General features: G+C 40.1%; 1 protein-coding gene across 2 annotated transcripts in view; it reads left to right on the forward strand.

Moving 5' to 3' along the window:
• Positions 1 to 13558, forward strand: part of MICU1 (mitochondrial calcium uptake 1) — a 262263-nt gene that overhangs the window by 165468 nt on the left and 83237 nt on the right. The gene's annotated exons all lie outside the window — the stretch shown is intronic.

A 13558-nucleotide genomic window follows, 5' to 3' on the forward strand; every position in this document is an offset into this window, starting at 1 on the left:
TTTTTTTTTTGAGGCAGTCTTGCTTTGTCAGCCAGGGTGGAGTGCAGTGGCATGATATGATCTTGGCTCACTGCAACCTCCACATCCCAGGTTCAAGCAATTCTCCTGCCTCAGCCTCCCAAGTAGCTGAAATTACAGGCATGTGCCACCACACCTGGCTAATTTTGTATTTTTAGTAGAGATGCAGTTTCACCATGTTGGCCAGACTGGTCTTGAACTCCTGACCTCACATGATCCTCCTGCCTTGGCCTCCCATAGTGCTGGGATTACAAGTGTGAGCCACCACACCCAGCCTCTTTTTCTTTTAACACACGCCCTACCTTAATATTATTTGGAATTTCGAAACATTAAATACTGTAACTAAAACAGGTGAAAATATTGGAGAAAGGTGCTATGTTGTTTTTAAACTATATATGTTACTTCTGTATCTGCTTTCCAATGTTTCCCCAAGGTTCTTATATATGATTTCAGCTTTTCCACCCACTTGTCTCAATTGTGTTGTTTCGTTCAATGTCGTTTTGTTGTAACATCGATGAACGGGAACAAATCGATTTCCCCCTAGAGCCTCTGTCTGTGCGGAGTTCCCTGTCTGCTTGAGTTTCCCTGAGTACTCCAGTTTCCTCTCATATCCCAGAGATGTACATGTTCAGTGCACTGGCGTGTCTAAATGGTCCCAGTCTAAGTGAGTGGGTGTGTGCCCTTAGATGGAACGGTATCTTGTCTGGTTTGGGTTCCTGCTTTGCACCCAGAGCAGCCAGGACAGTCTCTGATCATCCTCCATCCTGAACTGGAATAAGCATGTTAGAAAATGAAAGAATGCAAATTATTGTGAAATAAAAACTCATAAAGTAGATGATAAACAATGCAGTTCAAAAGCTCTCAGTGAGCCTGCCATATTGGTTATTGTTTATGTTTGAACTTCATGGTAGGAGGAGGTACTTATTACAATTTTCACTTTGCAAACATTTATTTCTTGATTTAACCCACCACCATTATGACCACCGACATCTAATAACTCACTAAAAATTGGGTGAATGACTATCTTACTTGTTTTTATCAATCTTTCTTAGATCTATATATAGCTCACATTTATTTCAGTGTTTACTACTAGAAGTGTTTTGGGTCCTTAATTTAGAATTTGGTGATGCTTTTGTTTTTGTTTTGAGATGGAGTCTTGCTCTCTCTCCCAAGCTGGAGTGCAGTGGCACAATCTCCGCTTACTGCAGCCTCCACCTCCCAGGTTCAAGTGATTCTCCTGCCTCAGCCTCCTGAGTAGCTGGGATCACAGGCGTGCCCCACCATGCCCAGCTAATTTTTGTATTTTTAGTACAGTCGGGGCTTTACCATGTTGGCCAGGCTGGACTTGAACTCTCAGCCTCAGGTGATCTGCCCACCTCGGCCTCCCAAAGTGCTGGGATTACAGGTGTGAGCCACCACGCCCAGCCATGGTGATGTTTTTGTGACCAGAAATATGCCATAGAAAATTAACTCTCATCTTTATCAATTAGCCTGTGGTAAAATTGGTTTTGTTATGCATTGTTTCACTTAAAGTCTAAGGTCAGTAAATGTTTGCCATGTTGAAAAGCTTTGCAGCTTCCCTATTCCTTTTTTTCTTTTTTGTTTTTCTTAAGTAAATATTGTATAGGATTTTCTTTTATTCAGTACCTTTACATGAACCAAACACAGCTTCCCTATTCTAACTTCCTTCGCACAGCTGGATAGATAGCTTTCTCTGTCTAGTGAAAAGCTCAAGGCTAAGTAAGTATCAGGAAAAGTTAAGTGCTTAGACTTTAAAGGGTTTTTTCTTCATTGCATGCAGAAGAATGTGACACATCAGCCTAGAAAATCACTTGAAAAGATTTCAACAATAATAGAAGCAAAAGACATTATCTGATCAGCTCTCAGTAAACCAGAAAATTAGTCATAAATTAATCGTAATACCTCAGTTTCTAAATATTCTAGTTAGTGAAGTTTTCCTTTTGTCTAGTTGTACATAGAGGGCTCCATCTTCAGAATAACCACAGTACTGTTGTTTTTTGCCAGCTACCTTGCCACAGTAAACTGTAGCAGATCATGGAGTTCAAAATATAACTTCACAGAATGAAGAAAATGTATGTCCAATAGCATTTAAGTGTTATGCTTCCAGAGCTTTATTTGGAAATGGTAACATTACTATTTTTACCCTAGGGAAAATAGATACTTCTGAGGCAGTGAATTTTATTTTGTTCACTGATTTATATTGGGTATTTTTATATATAAAATATACTAGATATGTTACAATACACACACACACACACAAAGGCATAGTGCTTACCTTTGTGAAGTTTACATTCTTATGAGAATATTCCAATATACTCCTCAGAGTATAGAAGAAAGAAGTAGACCTCATCTAACAATGTTTGTATAAGGGTTAGTATGTACTAGGGTTCAAGTCATATGCCTTGCCTCCCTAGTACGCATATATACCCAGACTGGTCTTCACTGGGAGTATTTGTAACATAATCTGGGAATGTAAGTGATTTACCTTATTAATTATATAATTACAATTAAACAGAGTGTAGGGCCAAAAAATGTAGTTAAAGAAGCACAAGCTAGGGTAATACTTTTAGCAAAAACAAAAACAAAAAAATAAATAAATAAATAAATAAATAAAAACAAAAAAACTTTTAGCAAAAACAATACAGGGTCAACCAGAGGGTTGAGCGGGTGCCAGCTTGACCACAATCTAAACCATCACTTATTCCTAGAAACACAAATGAGGGCCAGGCGCGGTGGCTCAAGCCTGTAATCCCAGCACTTTGGGAGGCCGAGACAGGTGGATCACGAGGTCAGGAGATCGAGACCATCCTCGCTAACACGGTGAAATCCCGTCTCTACTAAAAAATACAAAAAACTAGCCAGGCGAGGTGGCTGAGGCAGGAGAATGGCGTAAACCCGGGAGGCGGAGTTTGCAGTGAGCTGAGATCCAGCCACTGCACTCCAGCCTGGGTGACAGAGCAAGACTCCGTCTCAAAAAAAAAAAAAAAAAGAAACACAATTGAGAGCCTAGAGAAGCAGAGCATAGGACTTTTGTCTTGCATACTGAGATGCTATAGAGTTGAAAGCCCACTAACATATTGCGTAGAAGGCTGGGCACGGTTGGCACATGCCTGTAATCCCAGCACTTTGGGAGGCCGAAGTGGGTGGATCATGAGGGCAGGAGATTGAGACCATCCTGACCAACGTGGTGAAACCCCATCTCTACTAATAATACAAAAAACTAGCCGGGCATGGTGGCGCCTGCCTGTAGTCCCAGATACTCAGGAGGATGAGGCAGGGAAATCATGAACCAACGAGGTGGAGGTTGCAGTAAGCCAAGATTGTGCCACTGCACTCCAGCCTGATGACAGAGCGAGATTCTGTCTCAAAAAAAAAAAAAAAACATATTGCGTAGAATGTCCATGAGGGAAAATACTATAAAGCAGATTAGGAGTTTCATACATATGTTCCTACACATGGCCTACACCCAAATGCAGAAGAAAAGAGATGTAAAAGACAGTCATATCTAAGATACTCTAGAAGGCTCTCTTTTGTTTGACATTGATGTGGGACTATTTGTAGACTTTGGGCCAAGATGTGCCAAGACTGTTCCTGTTTGCCAGTCAGCAGTTCCTCATGTGAGGAGACCAATAGACTCTTGTGAAAGAATGCCGCCTAACATGTAGTAAGTGTTCTGTAAGTGGCTAGTAATACTGAATCCATTCTTTCCATATAATGGCATAAGTCTAGTGCTATGGTTTCATTATACACCACCCCCAACCAAAGTTCATGTATTGGAAATTTAATTGCTGTTATATCACTGTTAAGAGGCAGGGCCTTTAAGAGGTGATTAGGTCATGAGGGCTCTGCTATCATAAATGCATTAATGTCATTATCATGAAAGTGGCTATTACTGTGGTAGTGGGCTCCTGGTAAAAGGATAAGTTTGGCCCCCATTTACCCTCTGTCTTACATGCTTGCTTGCCCATCCACCATGAAAGGACCCCTGCCAGATATTGGTGCCATGCTCTTGGACTTCCCAGCCTGCAAAACCAAGAGCCAAATAAACTTATTCTTTATCAATTATCCAATCTGTGGTATTCTTTTATACCAGCAGAAAATGGACCAAGACGTCCAGTAGACTAAGTACCTTCTTATTGATGACCTCCTTATGTAAAATTTCATCAGTCAGTACTGTGTCTTCCCAACTACATTTGTACTTCTTTGAGGAAGCGTGACTAGCAGCAAGAGTATAGGCTTTAGTGCTAATGAGGTCTTGGTTAAAATTGTGGTTCCACCACTTACTGGCTATGTGACATTTGATGGGTTATTTATTCTTTCATAGCCTGGCTCCTCATTTGTAAAACAGGGCAATGGTTAAGTGAGATGATGTTTGTAATGGGCTGAATTGTATCCCCTCAAAATTCCAAAATTCCTATGTTGATGTCCCAACTCCCAGTATCTCAGAATATGACTTTACTTGGAGATAAGGTCTTTAAAGAGGTGATTGCATTAAATGAGGGGTGAGAGTGGGCCCTAATCCAACCTGATTGGTGTCCTTATAAGAAGAAGAAATTTGGGCACAACAAAAAGACCCGAGAGACAATCACGTGAAGAGGCAGGCAGGGCAGTCATCTGTATGCTAAGGAGAGAAGCCTCAGAGGAAACCAACCCTGCTGGCCCCTTGAACTTACACTCGTATAGCCTCCAGAACTATGAGAAAAAGTCCCAGTCTGTAGTATTTTGCTATGGGAGCCTTAGCAAACTAATAAAATATTTCATACCTAACACCACCTGGCATGCACTGTGCCTTTAATAAGTGTGTTCACCTTCCCATTGATACCCACCGCCACCTAGGACGGTGGCGGGCATATAAATAGGTCATCTCACGTGGGTGATGGAAAGGCCTTACTTTCATTTTGAAATTGTTTTCTGATAAAACATCTGGAAAATGGCAGCAATTTTTGTTTTTATGAAACACTTTTAATTTTACTTTTCTAAGGTTAGGTAATTTCTCCACTCATTGAGTATGAAATATAATATCATCATCACAGCCAAGAGGAAAACAGAAATGATTCATAGTATCTTAATAACTTTTGTATGGGTTTTATAATTCCACCATTCTTTCTATCCATCTCTCACTAGTTTCATTTCATTACTTACCTACTTTAAAACTTCAGATCCAGGAGATTTATTGTTACATTTAGTTATTTCTGTCTTTTTCTCATCACAGTAGCTTTGAAAGTGAAGAGAGTGCTATTTATCTGTCAAACTTAATTTCCAGAGGGGTCAGAGAAAAGGGATAAGTTCATGATCATTTATTGAGTACCTACTATGAGCCAGGCACTTTATATGCCTTCTTTATTTTAATTCTCAACAACCCTGTCAGGTTTAGTGATATTTTACCCATGTTCTGGATGTAGAAACTGAAACACAAAGAGGTAAAAGTCACAGGACTATTATATGGGAGAAGTAGGATTCCAACTTGAGTCTACTTCACACTGTCTTTCAGACCGAACTATTTACACTATTTCTGTTCTTTGTCTGATTAAGTTATTACTTTTAGTCTGAAATGGCATTTCTGTGCCTGATTTATTTGGGACTCTAAAGAAAAATAAAATTTTCTGAATTTTAGAGACAGAAAAAGACCACATTTCTGGAATATGTACAGTCTGCCTTCTTCAGAATCATCTTTTACCAGTTTCTTTGCCACTCAAATCTTATGACTGTGAAGAAATACACTGTTCTTTTGTACTTGCAAGATACTACCTAAACTAGCCATTTAATTATATTTAATCACAAGAATTATTAGCTGCTGCATTTTGTAGCTATTTTAATGCTTTTTTAATTTGGGTCTTTTTTTTTTTCTCATTCTATCCTTTTTTCTTTATTTGGGAACTCAAAAAACAGGCTTAAAAGTGACAAGAATATAGAGTTGGTTTTTAAAATTCTCTTTTAAGATTATTAAAAATTTCATCTAAGGCTACTGAGAACTGTTGAGTTCCTTGGAGATAGGTGCCAAATCCAATTCCAGTTAATATATTCATTGATTTCTTAATGACTGTAGCAGGTAGGATGTCAGTCAAAACTGAAAGGTATTAGAAAATTATTTGAAAGATTATGGTTAATTTTAATTTGAGAGGGATAAGGGGGGAAAGGAGCTGTCATGTCAAAAAAAGCAAAAACTAATTTGTAGAAGAAAGAAGCAGCCAACTCCAGAATATAAGACAAGGACACTGAAAAGGTATCATCTAATAGAATTCCAGTCTGTAGGATGATCTTGTTTATAAGTTGGGGTTCACGTGCTTATCAAATAACCAATAAAATTGTTACATTTTGGCTGGGCACGATGGCTTACACCTGTAATCCCACCACTTTGAGAGGCCAAGGCAGGTAGATCACCTGAGGTCAGGAGTTCGAGACCAGCCTGGTCAACATGGCAAAACCCTGTCTCTGCTAAAAATACAAAATTAGCCAGACGTGGAGGCACATGCCTGTAATTCCAGCTACTGGGGAGACTGAGGCAGGAGAATCACTTGAACCCAGGAGGCAGAGGTTGCAGTGAGCTGAGATCATGCCATTGCACTCCAGTCTCATGCCATTACACTACAGGGTGACAAGAGCAAAACTCCATCTCAAAAAAAAAAAAAAATTGTTACATTTTAAGAAGCCTGAGTGTCAATTATCTAAAGGTAAATTAGGTATGATTCAGAGGATAACAGTAACTGATTTATATTTCAGTCACTGTTTATATTTCAGTCTTCAAGAAAAAAATATTGAGGTTAACTAGATTTGTTCAATCAGAAAGAAAAAGGGAAATATAAAGAACTATGATAATTATTCTCATCTGTCAGTAAGAATAGAGACAAGGCCAGGTGCAGTGGCTCACATCTGTAATCTCAGCACTTTGGGAGGCTGAGGCAGGTGGATCACCTGAGGTCAGGAGTTCGAAACCAGCCTGGCCAACATGGCAAAACCCCATCTCTACTAAAAATACAGAAAATTAGGCCGAGCGCGGTGGCTCATGCCTGTAATCCCAGCACTTTGGGAGGCCGAGTGGGTGGATCACCTGAGGTTAGGAGTACAAGACTAGCCTGGCCAACATGGTGAAACCCCATCTCTACTAAAAAATACAGGAATCAGCCAGGTGTGGTGGCACGTCCCTGTAATCCCAGCTACTTGGGAGGCTGAGACATTAGAACTGCTTGAGCCCGGGAGGTGGAGGTTGCAGTGAGCCAAGATCGCACCATTGCACTCCAGTCTCAGCAACAGAGCGGGACTCTGTCTGAAAAAAAAACCAAAAACACAAAACAAAAAAACAGAAAATTAGTCGGGCATGGTGACATACATCTATAATCCCAGCTACTTGGGAGGCTGAGGCACAAGAATCACCTGAACCCAGGAGGCGGAGGTTGGAGTGAGCCACGATCACACTGCTGCACTCCAGCCTGGGTGACAGAGTGAGACTTCGTCTAAAAAACAAAACAAAACAAAAAGATTAGAGACAAAAAAAAAAAAAAAAGAAGAAGGTATTAAGTTAAATATCAAGGAGTTTTTTTAAAAAATATATAACTAAACTAAATGATTAAAAGTACCTAAAGAGATTCTAGAGTCACCCACCCTTTAAATCATCAAGTTGACATCTTTCTACCCATCTTTTTAAAGCGCTGAAGTAGAATTAAATCTGTCTGATGCAACAAAGAATTGTATCAAGGGACATGCCTCAGCTCCTTTCCTGGCCAAAATATTATAGAAAAGGAGACCAGAAGGCAAGAAGGCTTTCAAACACTTGCTGGAACTAGAACACTCATTGGCAAAGTAGGTTTCTTTTTGCACTGATAGCCCAGTTTTGTTTATTTTGTTTTCTGGGGAAGTGTAAACTAAATGATGAGGCTTGACTCTTGATTTAATTAAATCCAAGAAAGAAAATGAGATGTTCGGTGACATTTCCTTTAGTTTTGTACTTCCACTTTGCCTCTACAAAGCAGAATGTGGATAGTTTCTTAGGGGTTTTCAGTTTGACTTTTCCAAAAATTGGAAGAGTTTGTAAAGAGTACAGTAGTCCTCCCTTATCTGCAATTTCTCTTTCTGAAGTTTCAGTTACCTGCAGTCAACTGTAGTTCAAAAATATTAAATGGAAAATTCCAGAAATAAACAGTTCATAAGTTTCAGATTGCATGCCTTTCTGAGTAGCGTGATAAAATCTCCTGAGGTCCCACTTGCTCCATGGAGACACGAATGATCTCTTTGTCAGCATATAGAGGCTGTCTGCACTGCCCACTCCGTAGTCACTTAATAGTCATCTCTGTTACCAGATTGACTGTTGGAGTGCTTGTGTTTAAGTAACCTTTATTTTATTTACTAATGGCCCCAAAGCACAAGAGTAGTGATGCTGGCAATGTAGATGTGCCAAAGAGAAGCTGTAAAGTACTTCCTAAAAGGTTGAAAGTTCTCAACTTAATGTAAAGGAAAGGAAAAAATTGTGTGCTGTGGTTGCTAAGATCTATGGTAAGAATAAATCTCTTAGCTGAGAAATTATGAAGAAGGAAAAAAAATTATGCTAATTTTGCTGATATATCTCATTATAGCCACCGCGTGTGATAAGTGCTTAGTTAAGATGGAATAGGCTTTAAATGTGTGAGTGAAAGACCTGAACAAAGGCTACGCGTGGTGGCTCACGTCTGTAATCTCAGTACTTTAGGAGGCTGAGGCAGGAGGATCACCTGGGGTCAGGAGTTTGAGACCAGCCTGGCCAACGTGATGAAACCCTGTCTCTACTAAGAATACAAAAATTAGCCAGATGTAGTGGCAGGTGCCTGTAATCCCAGCTACTAGGGAGGCTGAAACAGGAGAATCACTTGAACCCGGGAGGCGGAGGTTGCAGTGAGCCAAGATCGTGCCACTGCACTCCAGCCTGGGTGACAGAGTGAGACTCCATTTCGAAAAAAAAGAAAGACCTGAATAGAAACATGTTCCATGTGATGGCAAATAGGTTCAGTACTATTCTTGGTTACAGGCATCCACTGAGTATCTCAGAATGCATCTCCCAGGGATAAGAATGACTGCCATACTTGTTTCTTTTGGATATTTATAACTTCAATGAGCCAAGTATATGTTTAAAGGTTTTTTTAAAAAAAAAAACAACACTATGGGCTGGGCATGGTGGCTCATGCCTATAATCCCAGCACTTTTGGAGGCCAAGGTAGGAGGATCACTTGAGGCCAGGAGTTCAAGCCTGGCCAACATGGCAAAACCCTGTCTACTAAAAATAGAAAAAAATTAGCCAGGTGTAGTGGTGCAAGCCTGTAATCCCAGCTACTTGGGAGGCTGAGGCCTGAGAATCATTTGAACCCAGGAGGTGGAGGGTGCAGTGAGCCAAGATCACACCACTGCACTCCAGCCTGGGTGACAGAGCAAGACTCCATCTCAAAAAGCATTTTTTTTCCCCAAGAGTTTTTATGTCAGTCACCCATGTCTTGATGTCAACATTCTTTGAAACTAATTCTGTTTTCTCTATGTATACACATCATGGGGTATGTCCAGTGTCTTGCCCTGATGAGATCAGGTTAGCTCTCAGGGTGAGCTAGTTTAACGAGAAAATGGATAAAATCCAAGCCAAACTCATTTAATTTCTTGCAATTCCCTTTATTCTCTACATCTCAAGTTTGCTATCATTTATGGCTTATAGGTTCTCTGGCGGTAAAGTCAAACTGAAAATACTATATAGTTATGTATCACTTAATGATGAATTCTGAGAAATGCATTGTTAGATGATCTTGTTGTTGTGCAAACATCATAGTGTGCATTTACACAAACCTGGATGTTATAGCCTACTATATACCTAGGCTATATGGTATAGCCTATTGGTCCTACGCTACAAACCTATACAGCATGTTACTGTACTGAAATAATTACTGTATTTTGCTAGTACAGTATTTGTAGAAAAACATAAAGCATTTAGTCAACATGTACTGCCTTCTTGTAAAAGTCTGGTGAGGAAATGCTACAGCAAGCATTATTTAACCTAATGTGTATACATATGTGTGTATGTATACGTGTGTGTGCGTGCTCACGCACACGTCTATAAAAGAACTGTAACAATTCTTTTTTTTTTTTTTTTTCTTTTGAGCCAGAGTCTTGCTCTGTCACCCTGGCTAGAGTGCAGTGGTGCAATCTCGGCTCACTGCAACCTCTGCCTCTTGGATTCAAGTGATTCTCCTGCCTCAGCCTCCTGAGTAGCTGGGATTACAGGCATGTGCCACCACACCTGGCTAATTTTTGTATTTTCAGTAGAGACGAGGTTTCACTATGTTGGCCAGGCTAGTCTTGAACTCCTGACCTCAGATGATCCACCTGCCTCGGCCCCCCAAGGTGCTGGGATAACAGGCGTGAGCCACTGTGCCCGGCCAACAATTCTTTACAAAACAAGGCAATTGTAAAACAATGGTAAGTATTTGTGTAAGTAAACATATCTAAGCATAGAAAAAGCAGAGTAAAAATATGGTATAAAAGATTTTAAAAAATGGTACATCTGTAAAGGCACTTACCATGAATGAGGCTTGCAGGACTTGGAAACTGGTTTGGTTGGATCAGTGAATGAATGATGATGTGTGTGAAGGTCTAAGACATTGCTGTACCTTACTGCAGACTTTATATACACTGTACACTTAGAGTATACTAAATTTATAAAACAAAGTAATTGCATTACAACCTCACAACATCAGTAGGTGATAGGAATTTTTCAGTTCCATGATAATCTTATGGGAACATCATTATATATACAGTCTGTCATTGACTGAAATGTCCTTATGCAGCACATGACTGTATATGGTAGAATCTCCATGGTTATGTAAATCTCCTTTGTAAATGCAACCTTGATAATATGTTGATAATTATTCCGTTAAAGTGTGCCAGAAAGTACTTTTTTGTTTCATGCTTTTTGGAGAATGGAGGAAAAGTTTTAAGAGTGACACTTTGTAGCTTAAATATATTATGTGGGCAAAAATTTTTAAAGGCATTATCACTTCTGAATCTGACCTTTCAGATGGATCATTAAAAGTGCGGCTGCACGCGGTGGCTTATGCCTGTAATCCCAGCACTTTGGGAGGCCAAGGCAGGCAGATCACCTGAGGTTGGGAGTTCAAGATCAGCCTAACCAACATGGAGAAACCCCATCTTTACTAAAAATACAAAATTAGCCGGGCGTGGTGGTGCATGCCTGATATCCCAGCTACTCGGGAGGCTGAGGCAGGAGAGTCACTTGAACCTAGAAGGCGGAGGTTGTGGTGAGCCCAGATCATGCCATTGCACTCCAGCCTGGGCAACAAAAGCGAAACCCCATCTCAAAAAAAAAAAAAAGTGCAGAAGACTCCTAGAGATTGATATTTTCCTTTGATTTGCAGATAGCTTTGCAATTCCAAAGTCAATGATATGTTAGGGATGCCTTTGTAATATTCATCAATTCCCAGGATTTTCCTGTTATCAGATATCTTTAATGTTACATTCTAAGTTCATTTTAAACTGGCCACAAGATAAAAGGAGCTCATAAATAAGTCATGAAGTTTTGATTTTTCTCCAGTGGAAGCTTTTCCTCAATCAGTCTTTCATACAGTCTTAGCAACATCTTTTTAGTAGAACCCAGGTGCCTCTCAACTTATGAATGAGCTCTATACCAGAGTATAAAAAGTTCTTAGGTCATTTATTTGGAATTCAAAATGCAGGAAGAGTTAAATTTTTAGTCTCACAACAGAATATTCAAGGTACCACAGAAAGGTAATACAGTAAAATGAAAAGTAGTATAGAAGAAGGTGATTACAACTTTATAGTTCAGTGTTTCATCTATGTATAAGTCTGTCAGTCTCAAGCACATGTGTAGCATATATTCAAACAAAAGTTTGAGTACATACTACATAATAAAAATATTAGCTAGCATTTCCTGAGAGCTTACCATAAGTCAGACACTATTCTAAGTGCTTTATGTACAGATGCTCCTTGACTTATGATGATGTTTCAGTAAATCCATCATAAGTCAGAAATGCACTTAGCCAGCTGCTTGGGAGGCTAAGGTGGAAGTATTACCTGAGTCCGAGGAGGTCAAGGCTACAGTGAGCTGTGATTGCCCCACTGCACTTCAGCCTGGGTGACAGAGTGAGACCCTGGCTCAAAAAAAAACAGAAGAAAAGAAATACATTTAATACCCCAATAAACCCACCATAAAGTTGAAAAATTGTTAGGTGGGACCATTGTAAGTTGGGGGCTGTCTGTACATTGTTTCATTTGGTCTTCACAATGCTATGATGTTAGTATTTAACAAATGAGGACATTGAGGCACAAAGAGGCTAAATAACTTGGTCAAAGTCTCACACATGATAAAGGTGGAGCTGAGATTTGATTCCAGGCAGTCTGGCTCCAGAGTCTTTTTTTTTTTTTGAGATGGAGTGTTTCACTCATGTTGCCCAGGCTGGAGTGCATGGCATGATCTCAGCTCACTACAACCTCTGCCTCCCTGGTTCAAGCGATTCTCCTGCCTCAGCCTCCCGAGTAACTTGGACTACAGGTGCCCACCACCACACCCGGCTAATTTTGTGTATTTTTAGTAGAGATGTGGTTTCACCATGTTGGCCGGGCTGGTCTCAAACTCCTGACCTCAGGTGATCCTCCTGCTGTGGTCTCCCAAAGTGCTAGGATTACAGGCGTGAGCCACTGTGCCCGGCTCAGATTCTTTTCTTAACTACTAATAACTTACACTAGTTTTCCAGGAACTGTGCTAAATGCTTAAGATACAAGGATGAGAAAAACATTGTTCTGCTTCCAAGAAGCTTATAAAGGTAGGATAAATGAAAGAAATGCTTGCACAGTGCATAGGTAAAGTACAGTTGTAGGGATATGTATATGGTACAATGAGAACATAAACTGGGACATGTGAATCAGTCTGTGAAGTAAGAGAGTAGGGGACTGCTCAGTTTTCTCAGAGGTGGCATTATTTGAGTCATTTCTAACTCTGAAATTCATTCTGTCTAAAGATCAGGTAGTGGATTTTCATTTGCTCTTTGTTACAGTTGTGGAATACCCAAGAAGAGGCATTAGAGCACTCGGTAAATTCTGGGGCTGGAGCCAAGAGACTGTGATAGAGAAATGACCTTTCTTATCAAGTTTGTCCCAAGCCAGGCTTAAACTGATATATCGTCTAGGTTTTCTCATGCTGTTAAAGAGACTCTGTGCCTCAGGGCCAGGTCTGCAAAGATCATTAAGAATCAGATTAAAATTAGGGAGCAAGACAAGATGAGAGAAAGTTTCTCTAGGTTCTCCCAGACCTCTCTGGGCCTATAGGCAGATCAAATTTGGCCTCTAGATCAGCTTGGACAAAATGATATCCAGGGTATCTGAGTAGGTCTTTTCATTTTTATCCCTCTTATAGCCATCTTTAGCTGCAGGTGCCTTTTTAGAGTTATGGTCTTTGGAACCTAGGGACTTTTTTTTTTTTTTTTTTTTGACACGGAGTCTGGCTGTGTTGCCAAGCTGGAGTGCTGTGGTGCAATCT

The sequence above is a fragment of the Chlorocebus sabaeus genome, chromosome 9 (assembly GCF_047675955.1).
Source record: "Chlorocebus sabaeus isolate Y175 chromosome 9, mChlSab1.0.hap1, whole genome shotgun sequence".
NCBI lineage: Eukaryota > Metazoa > Chordata > Mammalia > Primates > Cercopithecidae > Chlorocebus > Chlorocebus sabaeus.